This window comes from Saimiri boliviensis, chromosome 2 (genome assembly GCF_048565385.1).
Source record: "Saimiri boliviensis isolate mSaiBol1 chromosome 2, mSaiBol1.pri, whole genome shotgun sequence".
Lineage (NCBI taxonomy): Eukaryota > Metazoa > Chordata > Mammalia > Primates > Cebidae > Saimiri > Saimiri boliviensis.
Window position 1 is genome coordinate 51,697,916 of NC_133450.1, and position 16,813 is coordinate 51,714,728.

At 34.6% G+C, this 16,813-nt stretch overlaps 1 long non-coding RNA gene across 1 annotated transcript in view; it reads right to left on the reverse strand.

The window, feature by feature from the left end:
* LOC141583564 (uncharacterized) overlaps positions 1–16,813 on the reverse strand; it is a 46,162-nt gene that overhangs the window by 18,520 nt on the left and 10,829 nt on the right. The window lies entirely within an intron of this gene.

Here is a 16,813-nt window from a genome sequence, read left to right on the forward strand (position 1 = left end):
AATAAAGATAGTATTATTCCAGTTTAAGGTTCCATTCAGAACCATATCATCTTTATTCTTTTCACAAAGAAAAAATTGCACATCATCAGAAAACTTCAATAGGATCAACAAACACCGCAAACCATAAAGTGGAGACTATTAGTTGTCTACCAAAAGATACTGTCCTTTTATTCCTGCATGCAAGACTAAATGGAGAATTCCAGCCTCCTTTTCATAGTGGACTTCGTTTCTCCACAGAATTTAATGTGATCTGTGTCCCTGATGGCCCTAAGTCTTAGGATCATGTGTATAGTTCCATGTTATCCTTCCCCTTTTCATCAGCTGGGATGGCAGCTGACCTTGTCTCTGCTATGCAAAAGATGACAGTCCTGCAGGATAATACTGCAATCAATGGAAAGAACCTTAATTCCTGAATAACTTCATAGAGCAGAGTTGAACCACTCAATTTGGATTGTTATGTAAAGGACAAATCAAGTTCTATCTTCTTAACCTTACGGAATCATTGTTCTCTTTGTTACACCCTAATTCAGACCAATATTTCCTGTTAACTGAAACTGTCAAAGAAATACCAACATCAGTACTTGCTTCCATTATCCTTGATCAATATAGACCTGGCTCCAATTGGGAGTGAAACATTCATATCTCCAAGTATAAGCAATCTTTGAGAATGCGCAGCTAACAAGTATTCCTATCAATATACCCCAAACATAGTAGAGCTGCAGTTGTACATAATCAGATTTTATAATTGCACTTCATATAAAAATTTGGAACTCTCATATTACTTAGAGGCAGTCTGGTGACCAATGTTTTTAAAAATATTAGAAAGTAACATTTAGCATTTAAAAAAATCTAGATCTTTTCAACTGGCAAATTTCCATAATCACTCTAGATTTTTTATTTTAGGGTTTGCATGACGTATAGGTGAATTACTTCCAAAATAGTTGATATTTCAGGAATTCCTGAAAACATCACTTTTCAACATCACAGAGTCTCCCTTATTTACACAAAAATGCTCGGCTTTTCTGTAATAGAGGAAAATGTCTTTTATTACCCACTTCAAGTTAGCTTGAGATAATATTCTGAGAAGTAAAAACCATTTAAATTTATATCCAGTTATAAATGATTGATTTCAGTTATGAATGATTGATTGAAACAGTTTTTAGTAAAAAATGTAAAAATGAGACAGATATTTCTTCAGATGAAATGGTGTAATTAATCTACCATTCAATTTTTCTAGGATTGGTTGGCTCCGCTGCAAATGAAATAGTAGTAAAAAGACAAAAAATCAGCAGATGGTTGAAATAACCAAAGTAAGAAGCAACACAGCATTGTTAACAGGAGATTTGTGATTAAGTCTGCAGGCTATAATTAGCTAAACATTAAGTACACATGGACACAAAGAAGGAAACAACAGACACCAGTGCCTACTTGAGAGTAGAGGTGGGAAGAGGAATAAGGTCGGAAAATTACCTATCAGGTCCCATGATTATTACCAAGCTGATGAAATAATTAGCACACTAAACCCCCCCGATACACAAATTATCTGTGTAACAACTCTACACATGTACCCCTGAACCTAAAATAACATTTTTTTTAAGAATTAGTTTTATATGGAGGCAGTTAACCACCTTTTATGTTTTTTCTACCATGTATGTAAGGAGCTCAATTTCTTCCTCTGAAATTTATCCCACTTACTCATTGATAACTGAAATTCTTTTCATAAACTGACAATAATCCAGTATATTTAACATCTCCAAGCCAGTTTTCCCATCTATAAAATAACAAAAAATAAGACCTACATTATAAATTCACTTTAGGGTTAAAAAAATCATGTATGTGGAGTGTCAACAAAATTCCTAGCATACTTTGAAAAATATTTTTTCGTTTGTCTTTCTTTTCACTCTTTTAACATTATATAAAATGTAAAGATTTTCAGAAACTTCCCTTGCCTAAGCCAAATACCAGAATCCAGCAAAATTTTCATATATTACACAATTACTGTGAATGCATCAGCTTTGCTTTGCCGACTTTTCATTTATTATAATAAAGGCTAACATTTAAAGTATGCTTTCAACTTTATGCCACAATCTTTAAAAGGTTTTACAGATGCAGAAAGTGAAATGCAGATTGATTAAGAAACATGCCCAAGGTCAGACAGCTGGTAAATTGAAGAGCTGAAGTTTTTACATAGGCAATCTAACTCCAGAGCTCACGAAGCTCAATCTTATTTTCATAATAGTCTGTCTGGACATAAAATTGCACAGTCCTATTTCTGTATTTGCTATCTCACAGTTCTTGAAAAGATCCATTCTACAGCTTGGTGTGGTGGTACCCACCTATAGTCCCAGTATTCAGGAATGAGCCTGTAGTGCACTATGGTCATGCCTGTGAATAGCCACTGCACTCTAGACTGGACAATACAACAAGATCTCACCTATTACGTAAATAAATAGCGGTCTGCTCTGAACCTACATCTTTATAATCCCCTTACTATACATAGCTTTCTATTGACAATTATTTTCATTTCTTCAAAATATTGGCCTTATTATGTTTATAAAATATTGCCACAGTTAATCTAAGAGTCAACTTTCTTATGGTTAGTCTAATAAAGGAAATGCTTTTACAACTATTAAACTTTAGAGCTGAAGGGATTTAAAAACAAATCTGCAATTTCACTTTTTGCTTCTAAATTGAGCATTACCCTTAACCAATTAGAACAGATTAAATAGCGAGGATTTAAATCTCCGTTACTGTACCAAGCCCATCATCTTACAAAATTAACTATTCAAATGATGTATTTTATGGACATCGGCACCACAAAAATATAAAAGAATAAAATATTTTCTTAATGAACAGGGACATTTCCTTAAGACAAAATACTGTCTTAATGAACAGGGACATAGAACATTAGGCAAAAGTAGATGTAGACTAGATTTTAATTATATGCTGTGCCATATTTTATTTTAGCATTTTTAAGATTATCATTCCATTAGTTTCTGGATTTTATTATTCATTTTGAGAAGAAAGATAAAATTCCTATTTTGCCTTTATTTGCTCCTTTGAAGGTATTTTTTTAATTATTATTATCTGTTGGCTGTTTTCAAGGTTTCTTTTTTTTTTTTTTTTTTTCACCTTCAGTTTTTGGAAGTTTTATTCTGATGTGACTACATGTAGTTTTCTCTGCATTTATCCTAGTTGGGGTTCTTAGCATTTACTGTCTTCATATTTTTAGTCAATTTTGGAAATTTCTTCTGTACTCTCTCTTTATTGTTTCTGCCTCATCTTCTCTCTGATCTTTCTGCTTTGGATCAGATCCTTGTCACTAATATAAATTCTTTCAACAGGATTCTAACTGTCCTTCTGGCCTCTAATCCTTATAGCGCTTAAATATATCTTCTTTACAAGGTCCTACTACTTTCACAATTAAAACACTCAGTGCTTGTAAGATAAAAAGTCCAGTGTCCTTAGTAGAGAGTATCTACAAGGCCCTCCATAATACGACACCTAGAAATTGTTTCAGCAGGTTGGTCGTGGTGGTTCATGCCTATAATCCCAACAGTTTGGAAGGCCAAGGCAGATGGATAACTTGAGGGCAGGCGTTCCAGACTAGCCTGGACAATATGGCAAAAGCCCATCTCCACTAAAAATACAAAAATTAAAAATTAGCTGGGCATGGTGGTTTGTGCCTGTACTCCTAGCTACTCTGGGGACTGAGCAGGAGAATCACTTGAATTCAGGATGCGGAGGTTGCAGTGAGCTAAAATAGCCACACTATACTCCAGCCTGGGTGACAGAGCAAGATTTGAGACTCCATCTCAAAAAAAAAAAAAAAAAAAAAATTCAGCTAAATGTTCCCTGCTGTTTCTAGTTTGTTACTTTAACCCTAAAATAACCTGTTGCTTCTTATACTTCCGACTCAGATTCATACTAGGTCTTAGTGATACATCTTCTCATCTCTTCTGAGACAGCACTAAAATAAAAACATAAATGCACAAAAAATAGAATAAATACATAACTAAGAAGAATGTAGGAAAGGAGTTTCACAAAATAAAGGATAATAACAGATCTCTAACAGCTGGAAAATGCAGAACAAAGTATTAAATGGAACTAACAGTAAAGATCTAGAAAATAGAGAACTCTGATACAGTGTAAAGCAGAAATGCAGAGTCAGAAAGCATGAGGGAACAGATAAAAGATCTAAAGAAGTCGTATGGAGGCCTCACATCTGAGTAATAGAAATCCAAAAACAACGTGAATATCAGAAAAATGGAGAAGAATAAATCAACAGAGAACTGATCAAATCAAATTCTTCCAAGTTGAAAGATACAAGTATCTAAAGTGAAAAAATGTCAAGTGGAATGGTTACAGTAAAGACCTATACCTAGAATTAATCATAAAAACTTCCAAGATTAAAAACAGGTTATCTAAAAACAGTGAGTTGGCCAGGTGTGGCTCACACCTGTAGTTCCAGGTACTTGGGAGGCTGAGGTGGGAGGATCACTGGAGTCCAGGAGTTCAAGGCTGCAGTGAGCTGTGACCACACCACTGCATTCCAGCCTATGGGACAGGGTGAGACCCCAATTCTTAAAAAAAAAAAAAAGAAAAAAAAAGATGATAATTGATCAAAGATATCACCAACATTGAATGCTAAGAAGAAAAATAGACCAACACCTTACAGTTTTTGAGAAAATATTTTTGACTCAAAAATGATACATCCAGTTCAATTACACATATATAGATACACATGCATATATACACACACAACAGAATAAAAGCATCTGCTAATACAGTATGTTTTTACCACATACCCTTTAAAGAAAGAGTTCACTAGAAAAATAAGAAACTAAAGAAATAAAAAGAGTAAGATAATAAAGAGAAGAAAGATGAGAAAGAAGAGGAGAGACAGGATTCTAAAAGGGTGGGTTCCACCCAGGAAAGCAATGCAGGACATTTCTGTATGGCAGTTCTAGAGAGTAACTGACTCCTATTACAGTAGAAGGATGGATGGTGTTAGGAGGAAGGCATGTGAGAAAATACCTCCATTTGAGAATCACTGGGAGAATGTATGAAAAACACAATAAAGACATATGTTACCTCTTTAAAACAAAAAAATGTGGTAATATAGTGAAGCCACACACACACACACACACACAAACACACACACACACACACGCAGAGAAAGAAGTAAAAGTCCATTGCAATTGCTAACCCAAAGAAAATAAAAGAAGAAAGTTGTATAAAAAGCCATGATACAAATGGAAAAAAATTAAATCTCTGGCATCGTTTTCAGCAATTGATAATGAGAAAAGAGAATGTATTCTATCATAGCACAATGCATGACTCAGCATAGTCATAAAAATGTAAATTTCCAAACTTAATTCATCGACAAAGAGTGAAAGATTTGGTTACTGTTTAATTTCAAAGTACAAATTATAACAGTCTTAATAAAATAAAAATAGGTTAGTTAATAAATGGTGGGAACTAAGGGAGGTAAAAGGTAAGGAAAGAATGGGGATGATACCTCATAATAATGTATCAGGATATTACTATTGTCACTAAAGTAACCTGTGGAAGTAATGAATTATAAATAACTCTAAACCACCCAAAGTAAGTATAATAATATAATTTAGTATCACAGAGGAATCACAAAAAGAAATACAAATGAAGTATTTAAAATCTAGCCTGGGAACATGGCAAAACCCTAACTCCACAATTTTTTGTTTTAATCAGCCAGGTATGGTGGCCTGCACCTGTCGTCCCAGCTAATTGGGAGGCTGAGGTGGGAGGACCAATTGACCCATGAGGTCGAGCCTGCAGTGAGCTGTGATAGTACCACTGCACTGCAGCCTGGGTGATAGAATGAGATCCTGTCTCAGAAAAAAAAAAAAAAAAAAAAAAAAAAGTGCTTAAAAGAGTTCACAGCCAGGAATCCAAATAGCTGTTGAAGAGAAATGGTTCTGTTATTTTATCATAAGTTCTTCTAAATTAGTTGATACTTACTACATTTTCATGTATTATATTGATGTTTTTAAGATAATTTTTGAAGACAGAGATTGAATGACATTTCTCCCTTGAAGCAATCTGAAGACCCAAGTGGCTTTCTTCTGTACTTTCACAGAACCCAGACACACCTCCAGTGTCGCACTAATTTTATGCTATACATATGACTATGTGTTCATCTCCTCTACGAGACTCTGAGTCTCACTGGAATAGGAACTACATTTTATTCATTACTCTATCTTCATCATCTGGTATAGTATCTGGTACAGAGTAGATAATGATAAAATGCTTAGTTAATGAGTAAATAACCATATTGGGCAATCTATATTAAAATTAATATTTAAATCCCTTATGGGAACTAATATAGACATTTATCAGATACACTACTGAATTCCTTCTTTACATCACTACATAACTTAACTTTCTAATAACAGTAGAACGGGATAGAGATAATGTAAAGCTACAAGTTTCCACACCACCTGAATTTTATCAGACACCCCAAAGAAACTCGAACAATTAATATAATATTCAAAATTTTTCACAACTAGATTTCGAACATTAATCTGAAGTCAGTTACACGTATTTCTGGTTTTCAATCAATTTGTCGTGTTTAAAAATGTTAATATCCCTCACTAGCTCACAGCATGACACTATCAGCTTTAATTTGGTATTATTTCATAGCAATGTTGCAATTACAATTTAGTCCACCTTGATCAGTAAAAGTTAAAGGGCAAAATTAATTAATGAAAATAGTAAAAGGGCAAAATATTAATATGATGACACATCCAAAATGCTTAGATTGTAGAGAAGCACTGCTATTTTGAGATTATCCGTGTTGATTTGCAAAAGAACAGAAGGAGAAATCTGTGAATAAAACTGAATTTCAACATACTAAATTTTATGTCAACATTTAAAAAAATAATTACTAAAAATGATGACCACAAGTGAGTCTCATTATAGATTTGAAACTTCTGACTAATAGACCTAACAATGACTAATGACATTACAAATAAGCTGTGAAGAAAATGTACAGCAGCTGTATTAGAACTATGCCTTCCAAGTTAGTGTGTGGCTTTATACCAAAACTTAATAAAAAACCATGACTCAATTTTTATTAAAGTGCATGAAAAGTTGATACACCACATTATATCAAGTATATAATTTTTAAGCTTAAAAGATTTTTCTGATAAATTTTATTTGAAGACATAAGAATATAATATTCAAATAATTCAACATATTTGAATAATATATAGCAACTTAAGATCAATCAAAGCAGTTGATGACAGGGAATATTCTTATCTTTTGGAGCATTTGTCTGACTTTCAGAGTCCCAACATAAACTCAATCCAGAAATAAAATTAGAGAGTCTTACATTTGCTATTTATAAACCTCCATCGCTTACATTTCTCTTGCTCTTGAGAATACATTTCAGAGTTAGACCTGGCAGGTGGTTTGAACTCCATTTCAGATAGAACACAAGAGAGGGTAGAATAAGAAACCAATGTCAAAGTTATTAAGTATTAGAATGAGTCTAGGATTTGGGGCTTCTGATGTTCCATAATCTTTCTACTAACTGCTGGTTCCCAGCTCTTTTAAGCTACTAAAATTCACATATCCTACCAGGTCTCAATTAGGAGTTATTTTGTAAAATACTTAAATCTATTATGAGTTATGATTATAACCTACCTGTATTATAAGCATCAAAAGCCCCTTTTATTGTCAAACTGCAGTCCATCATCCATTAGTAGTTGGTAAATAGCTTAGTTGAGTCCCAACCAGTAGGTTTTTAAATAGAATAGAATAGAATAGAATAGAATAGAATAGAATAGAATAGAATAGAATAGAATAGAATAGAAAAGAAATGAAACTATCAGAGTGTATCACAAGTAATAAGGGTATTTTGGAAAACTCTGGTTTCAATTGTATGTGTCTACATATGTGTATATGTAGATACATGTATTTGTGACCTAGGTCATGATACAACCTGTGTTTCTCACTGTAGGTTGAGGGAAGAGCACACTGAAAACCACCACTCTAAGACAGAAAACAAGATTAAGAACTTAAGTCAAGTTGGAATTAATTTACCGAAGTTGTTAGTGAGTTACTCAGAAGGACTGAGAACCTCACAGGAAGTTTTCAATGAAGGATGCCTGAGAAAAGAGAAAACTACAGTGCACGGCTGCTGCCTAAAACCTTGAGAAGAAGACCCATGGGGAATGTGGAATGACCATGATCAGCAACATGAGTTGCTGATCACTAGAACTGAGGAAACTAAAAGCAGTCACACAGAGAAACAGTGACTTGAGTTAGCAATCATTTCAACTTTGTGTACTATAAAACTGTGTCCAGGGATCCTCTTTTTATGCTTACCTCTGCATATCTAGATATAAAACAAATGTATTACCTCTACATATAAAACAAAGATATTAGTTCCTGCCCTTGCCTCCCTCATAAATGTACCAAAGGAGAGGAGCTATGAAAGTGCTTTGAGTTTGTCAAAATAATTCATTGTGATGGGAGTTACCTGCATCCCATGAGGAGCTAAAGCTTGGGATCACTTGATCTCCCTACTTTATACAGTACAACCTTAGTCATCAGAAGGCCAATTTTAAAGAAAAGCTTGTATTAATTTATTCTGAGAATTTACCATAGTGCTTGGTAGGTCTTCAGTTTATGCTTTTCAGTTTTCTCTCTCCCACTTATCTCCCTTTTCCCAGCTTAAATTCCATGAGCAATCATTGCAATTACTCTTTTTTGCATCCCTAATTCCCTCACCTATCTTGTTCAGAGTCATTTGTCTGAATCACAACCCTGGTTATATATTATCTTCTGTCTTGTTAGTTCTGGAAGCCCTACAATTAACGTGGTTTAGGAAAACATGCAGCAGGTAAACTGGTTTGATTTAAATTCATAACCGTGTGTTTCAGGTAGGTCCACAACACTGCCTGGCAATCATAGTACATTTGTCTGTTCTTTTACTCTCCCACTCTTCTTGATGACATTTTCATGCCTAATCTTCCCTCTCATATTTCAAACACTTCCATTATCATGCTCAGTTTTAGCTGACCTTGCTTCCTAGTCCACTGAGAAAACTGAAGTAATCAGAAGAGAATACCCACAACCTACTGAATCCATGTACTTTGCTGTACCTCCTGAAATGAAAGATGGTTATCAGTATTCCCATCTAAGTCCAACCCCTTCAACCTCGTGCATTTGATGCTATCTCACTTCCCTACTCAAGGATATGCCTCCAGCAATTCTTCCTTCTCTTCTATAGCATCAGATTTTACTTTTACCTCTTTACTGTATCATTTCCATCACCAATTAAACATACTTTTCTCCCATTAAAAACCCTCTCTTGACACCACCTCCTCTATAGCTAATGTGTCTTCTCTTGTTTCCCTTCCAGGAAAACTGCTCAATAAACTGTCTAGATACTATCTCAAATTTTTCTTCCCATTCATTTTTAATCATCATCCAAGAGACTTTCATCTCTACTATTCTAACAAATCTCTTCTCCTCATGGTTACCAATGACCTTCATTTGCTAAATCCAGTCAATTTTCTCTTCTTATTTTATACTTGACCTATCAGCAACATTTGATGCCATTGATCAACAACATTTCATTCTTTAGCTAGTCAAAAGGATGATTATTCAGATTATGATGAATGAATTTGTCCTGTAGGAGCTGAGACTGACCTCAGTTGAGATGCAGCAAGAAAACAGAGACCACAGTCCTACAACCACATGATCTAAATTGCAACAACCTGAATAACCATGGAGATGACCCTGAGCTCCACATGAGAACTAGAGCCCAGTCAACACCTTGATTTCAGTTTTGTAAGTCTTTGAACAAAGGACCCAGGTAGTTTGTGTCTAGACTCTTGACCTGACCCACAGAAACTGTAAAGTAATAAATTTGTGTTGTTTTAAGCTTTAAATGTGTGGTAATTTGTTAGGCAGCAATAGAAAACTAATATACTCAGTGGTCGCCCTGGCTAACATATGTGAAATTGCAAGCACTATTTTTTTTGCACTTCCTGTCTCCTTTATTCTTCTCTATTGTATTTTTCATGATACTAATTTATTGTGTTAGAGTTTCTCCACAAATTGCAGAAGAGCAAAGGTGTTTATCTATCTTGTTCACTGTCCTGTTCAACTACAGTTCCTGGCATGTAGTAAATATGCAACAAATATCTCTTAAACAAATGAATAAAACTAGTATCAGGTGTATGAATAAAAGATATAATAATATTTTCCCTCAGAATACTCAAGTTAATCATTTATGTAATTTATGAAACTAGGTATCCAAAATTCTTAGCTTTATTTGATGTTTAGTTAATAAAACTTTAATATTTAGCTCATTTTTAGATATTTAAAGTACTAATATTAAAGTAATAAAAATTATTTTGCATTTATAAATTTGAATACTGTAAACAATAATAGAAGTAGTCTATCTTAATTTTGGGCTTACTATTTGCCTGGTACACTTCAAAGTATACTCCTTATGAATTTAACTCATTTTATCCTCAGAAAACATTATGAAAGAATTAGCATTATTAACCTCACCTTATACCAAATGAAACTAAAGTATGGAGGTTTAATAATTTAACTCAAATTCATTGAGTAAATAGACAAAAAGTGATAGAATCAGATTCAAACCCAGGCAATGTAACTCCAGAGCTTAAGCTTTTTAGCCCCTATGTTTTGAACTTTTAGGTTTTAACTTTATTATAGTTTCAATATTTGAATATGCATAAAACTTATATTTGTGTATAACTAATATTGTAAATAGGCTAAAAAGACTAATAAAAACTATAAAAAATATTTGAGCCAGATAACAAAGTGTTAATATTTTTATCTAGAAAAGCCCTTAAAATTAATAAGGCATGCAATTCAAATAAACAATGGACAGAAGACAACAGAAATATTATAAAAGATGAAATTTAAAATGTCATAAGTATTTGTAGAAATTTCTTTCAATCCTGCTTGTAAATAAAGAAAAGTGCATCAAAGCTAGTTATAGGTATTATATTTTTCCTTTTAAACTGGCAAAAGAAAATTTTATACTTGGTGATGTTTCATTAAGACAGAGACTTTTTTTTTTTTTTTCGAGACAGAGTCTAACTCTTGTCACCCAGGCTGGAGTGCAGTGGCATGATCTTGGCTCACTGCAACCTCCACCTCCTGCTCCCAGGTTCAAGCGATCCTCCTGCCTCAGTCTCCCAAGAATCTGGACTACAGGTGCATGCCACCACACCCAGCTAATTTTTTGTGTTTTTAGTAGAGATGGGGTTTCACCATGTAAGCCAGGATGGTCTTAAACTTCTGACCTCGTGATCCACCCACCTTGGCCTCCCAAAGTGCTGGGATTCCAGACATGAGCCACCGTGCCCGGCCAGGACAGAGACGCTTTTACAATCAATGCAAATGTACATCAATATAATTTTTTTTTCTTTTTTTTTTTTTGGAGACTGAGTCTCACTCTGTTGTCCAGAATGGAGTGCAGTGGTACAATATCAGCTCACTGCAACCTCCACCTCCTCGGTTCACGGGATCCTCTTGCCTCAGCTTCCTGAGTACCTGGGATTACAGACATGCACCCCCGCACCCAGCTAATTTTTATATTTTTAGTAGAGTTGGTGTTTTGTCATGTTGGCGAAGCTGGTCTTAAACTCCTGATATCAGATGATCCACCTGCCTCAGCCTCGCAGTCCTGGGATCACAGGTGTAAGCCACCATGCCTGGCCACATTAATACAATCTTAATGAAACAATTGTGATAATTTGTAATACAAATTAAATTTGTATTACAATTCGCCAATATGTGGTAACTGTTTATTACAGATTCACACTATGTAATAAAAAAAGAAAAAGCTTTGCCATTAAAAAATCTATTATAAGGAAATAATCAGAGTTGGAGAAAAAGTTTATGTGCAAAGATATATATTTCAAGTAATTTTAATAATGAAAAATTAGAAACCTCCTAAATGTGAAGCAATGGCTAATGGTCAGTGGTTAAATTGTTTATCATTAGCTATAAAATAATTTGGATATTTGTAACTATAGTTTTTAAATATCAAAATAGTTATGTGGAAATGCTCACATTATAACACTAATGAACAAAAGGCTGAACATAAAGTATATCCACAGGATGATCCAAATTATTTAAAATATAAGTTTTATTTTAATAGATTATTTATATTTATTAACTTCTTTATATACTAGAAATTTTTTACAGCAAGTCTGTGATATACATACAATCAGAAGTAAACAAAAATTAAAGATATTTCAAGAAACATGTTAATAAGTGTAAACATTTCTAACTCATATAAGGATAGATGCATCATATTCTTAACCCTGCACTGACCCACTGGTTCCATGAGATAGTGTTAAGTCTGTCTAGCAGAAGGCATCTACATCATAAAAACAAAACTGGAAAGTTCCACACAGAAAAATTATTCCTGGGAAGGATGAAGCTTGTCACCCAGCAACCCAAAATCACTTTGACACTACAGGGATTTTTTTTTCAGAATTTGAACTATTTTTTTCTTTGAATACAAACATGCTACTTAGAAGCTGTGTATCTGTAATTGCCACTACCACTTGCTTATTATTTGATTAATATTTTGGTTTCTTCCAAATCAGCTGCATTTCACCTAGGACAAACACCCATTTCAAATAGACCTGACAATGAAAAGAAAACCAGGTGATTAAACTTCCCTAGTTATAATAGGTAGTTCCAACATATAAAAAAGAGAAAATTTGTTCTATTTGGTCAGTGATACCTATCAGAGTTTATCTGTGGAAAGATCAAAAGACATGGTAAGAGAACAGCATAAAAACAAAGAGAAAAGTAAAGAGAATTACAGATACCATCATCAATGGCAGCAACAGCAGGAATTTTAGTGGCAGCTATTACAGGGGATGACAGAGTGATATTCCAATCACAAGGCAATTAAACAGGACAGATTGGTATAGATTAAAAAGAAAAACATGTCTTCAGCTGAAAGGTTCAAACACTCATCTGCATCAAACACTTTTATATGTCAATCCTATATTCACAATAAACGTATGAATTCACAAACAAATAACACATCCAATATTTATAGCATGCATAGTCCCTTTATAACCTCTAGTTATGCTTCTTTAACTTTACTACAAATGTTCTTAAAAATGGAATTACTACAGTACTTGGGGTAGGAAACAGATATGAGAATGTTACATTCCCTTAAAAAATGTATATTGCTTATTTGTTTAATGTCCATTTTCCTTAACCGGGAAGTTAGCTTAATGAAGGCAGAGAGATTTTTGCCTCCATTATTCAATGCTATAGTCTCAGCACCAATAATAATGTCTAGCATACAGTATGCGTCCAATATGTATTTGTTGAATAAATGAGAAAGTTTACAAGTAATTCATGGATCTCATAAAATACTCTATATTTTATTTACATCAAAGATAAAATGTTTCATATTTCTTTTTTTTTGAGATGGAGTTTCGCTCTTGTTACCCACGCTGGAGTGCAATGGCGCGATCTCGGCTCACCGCAACCTCCGCCTCCTGGGTTCAGGCAATTCTCCTGCCTCAGCCTCCTGAGTAGCTGGGATTATAGGCACACGCCACCATGCCCAGCTAATTTTTTGTATTTTTTTTAGTAGAGACGGGGTTTCACCATGTTGACCAGGTTGGTCTCGATCTCTCGACCTTGTGATCCACCCACCTCGGCCTCCCAAAGTGCTGGGATTACAGGCTTGAGCCACCGCGCCCGGCCTCATATTTCTTAAGACTAACTAAAACATGTTCAAAAATTTGGTCTATCAGCTGAAGAGTATCTCAATTTGATAATTAAATAAAAAGTTTACATTTTCATGTAAGCCCTTCCAAATACTCTAGCACAGATATGTGAAAATGAGATACTCTTCTTCATGGGCCATCTGCAAACTTGTAGAAAGTGAGAACCTGGGGTATAAGTGAATGTGATGGGCCTGACTTCTATGTTTCCGTGCTATAAAAGGCATAAACTGTGGTTAATGATGCTCCCATAGAAGCCAGGGTACAGTGGATTAATGCTAGCTCTGGTGGCTGAACACCAGTTGAGGGCAGCAGAGAGCTACTTGAAAGAAAATAGATCCAAGAAGACTTAACAGCTCTCAGCTGAGAGTAAAGTGCTTGGCCAGGTCCACAGTGGGCTGCTAAAAATGCAGCCCCTTGGAAAACTAGTGCACAGGGTGGCCAGCAAGAATGAAGTAACTAAATCTATAAATGCAGAAAGCCAAAAATCCAGGGAGATGGGTAGGAAGCAACACCAGGGAATTCAGAATAATCTGGACTCCCATTTCACACAGTTATCAAGAGCCATTGATTCAGACAGTCATCTTACTCCAGAGCCACTGAATCACAAAATGTCTTAAATTCCCTCCAACTCTAAAATATTAGTTTCCAAGATAATTAACAAAGATGTTTAGAGTACAATCTTCTTACAAGGATTATCCTTCCTGTAGAAAGAATATAAAATTTTCAGTGTTAAGAAGGGAGAATCATACATGAATGAGGAGAAGCAAACACAGACTAGGGGTCCAAAAATTCTTTAAAAGTTGAAATTTCTCAAATATATGTGGTGAAATCCTGGTGAGGTTTAAAGAAAAGCCCCAGCCAGTCCCCTTGGTTCCCAGTGTGAAGGTTTCAACCCTAAAAATGGCCAAGTGCAAGTTGCAGCCTGTCCAAAGCCAGAATTCATACTCCTTTCCTGTGTCTTCCTAGTGGTGTGATCTTAAGCAAGTCATTTTGCCTCTCTGGGTCAGCCTCCTCATTTCTAAAATAGAATAATACCTGTGTTTATGAGGCCTGTGAAAAATCTACAGAAGAAAACATGTCTTGTGAACTTTATGCACGCATAAGGAATTTTAACTACAAGTCCAAGTAGTAGGAAGAGTAAAAAGTTATCTAGGGAACAACAAAAAGGCATCTATGAAAGAAACTTTTGATATATTTAGAATTTCCCCTGTAATGAACTTGTTTTTTTCTATCAACCCAGGTCAATGTAGATATGATTCTCCATATACATACATATATACACATATGTGTATATACGTATACACATGCATGTGTGTGCATATATATATACACACACATAAACACACACATACTCATGTGTGTGTGTACATGAGTATACGTGTGTGTCTTCAGCTAACCTGAGGTCTGTATTAAATGCTGAGCATATTTGCATTATGGAGTGATATTTGCCTTCTGTGAACACTCTTCTTGCTAAAAGTATATAATGATGTTCCTAGTCAGAATTTGGAGACATTTTATTGCATCCTCCTGAAGAAATTTATTCACAGAGACACAGAAGCAGAAAGAAAATGTGGGCTATTTGCAGCCAGAATACTTTGGCTCTGGTTCCTAAAAATAATAATAATAATAATAATTAATCATCACCATGCAGATATAGGAACATGTTACAAAACTTGAATACAGCTGCCTCAGCTTTGTGTTCGATTTGGTCCTATCTCACATTATGATTTTTCTGGATAGACAGCAAAGGAGAGCTGAGTGCATGCCAATGAGTTAGTAAATGGTGACTAGAGTGGCTGAGATTTTTGTCATTTTTAAAAGCAGAAAAAGGGGAAGATCAGCAAGACAGGAAGATAGAGAAGATGGAAGGCTCATCAATTCGCACTTCTGATGAGATGCCTAACTAGAGAACTCAGGAGCAATACAGAAGAGTTGCAAATAACAATGAAGGCACCAGAAGGGAGTCTTCCCAAATGAAGGTTGATGATTTATTGACTTAAAAATCTTTTGAGTTATAAGGGATAGCAAATTTAACTTTCTCATTTTGTGCATAAGAAATCTAAAGTCCAGGAGAAGTGTTGTGACTAGCTCAAATTCCCCCAAGTGTTAACAACTTGTACATTTATCTTATTATTCTAGAACTAGCTAGACAGCATGTCAGTGACCAAATTTTATAGTAAAATTTAGAAAATATTGGTGAAAAAATAAAATAGAATAAACAAAATTAGTTTCACTTGAAGTCACAAAGCATGAATCCATATCCATTAGTCATCAGCTGCTTTGCCATTAGAAAATTAAACACATACTTCAGCAAGTGCATGGACAAACTGCACCCACGCACATGGCCAGCTTACAGTCACATGGAATGAGATGAGTTCTACTATCTTTCTCTAGCATGTTAAATGCCAAGCAAATGCTAAAATTGTTATTCTGAAAATTTTTGGGCTCCGCAGTCTGCCATTGCTAAAATTTTTCCTGTGCCCAGATAGTTCATTTTATCTTTGCTGTAAGAAGAAGACAGTCCATCTAGACATAGGAATTTCACTTCTTTGAATTCCAAAATATTTTCAGCCAAGGAAAATAGAAAGAGCATATATGTGATTACTTAAAACACGTTATTTTTAGTATGTTCCCTGATCTCAAATCAAAGTGATTAGTTCAGAAAAAAAAATATATATATATATCTCAAAAATTTCTTTTTTTCAGTTTTGTTAAGTGTTTGTGTAGAAACATATTTGGTGATAACCTGGAAAATTAGACAAATAAATTGCAGCCCCCCCCCCCTTAAAAAAGGAAACTTTTTAGAACAGTTTCTTGACATGGAATTTAAGGCACTGGAAGAATACTCATAATAAACTTTGTTTGCCCTGTGTACAGATTCAATGTAAAAACCTTTGTCTTTCTACGTCTTCTTATAACAATCGAAGCTTAGATTTTTTATTATCAAAAGTCTGTTGTTTGCCAGACAGACAATCAAGATTTATTAGAAAAACCTCCATGGCTCTCTCCTCCAAAAA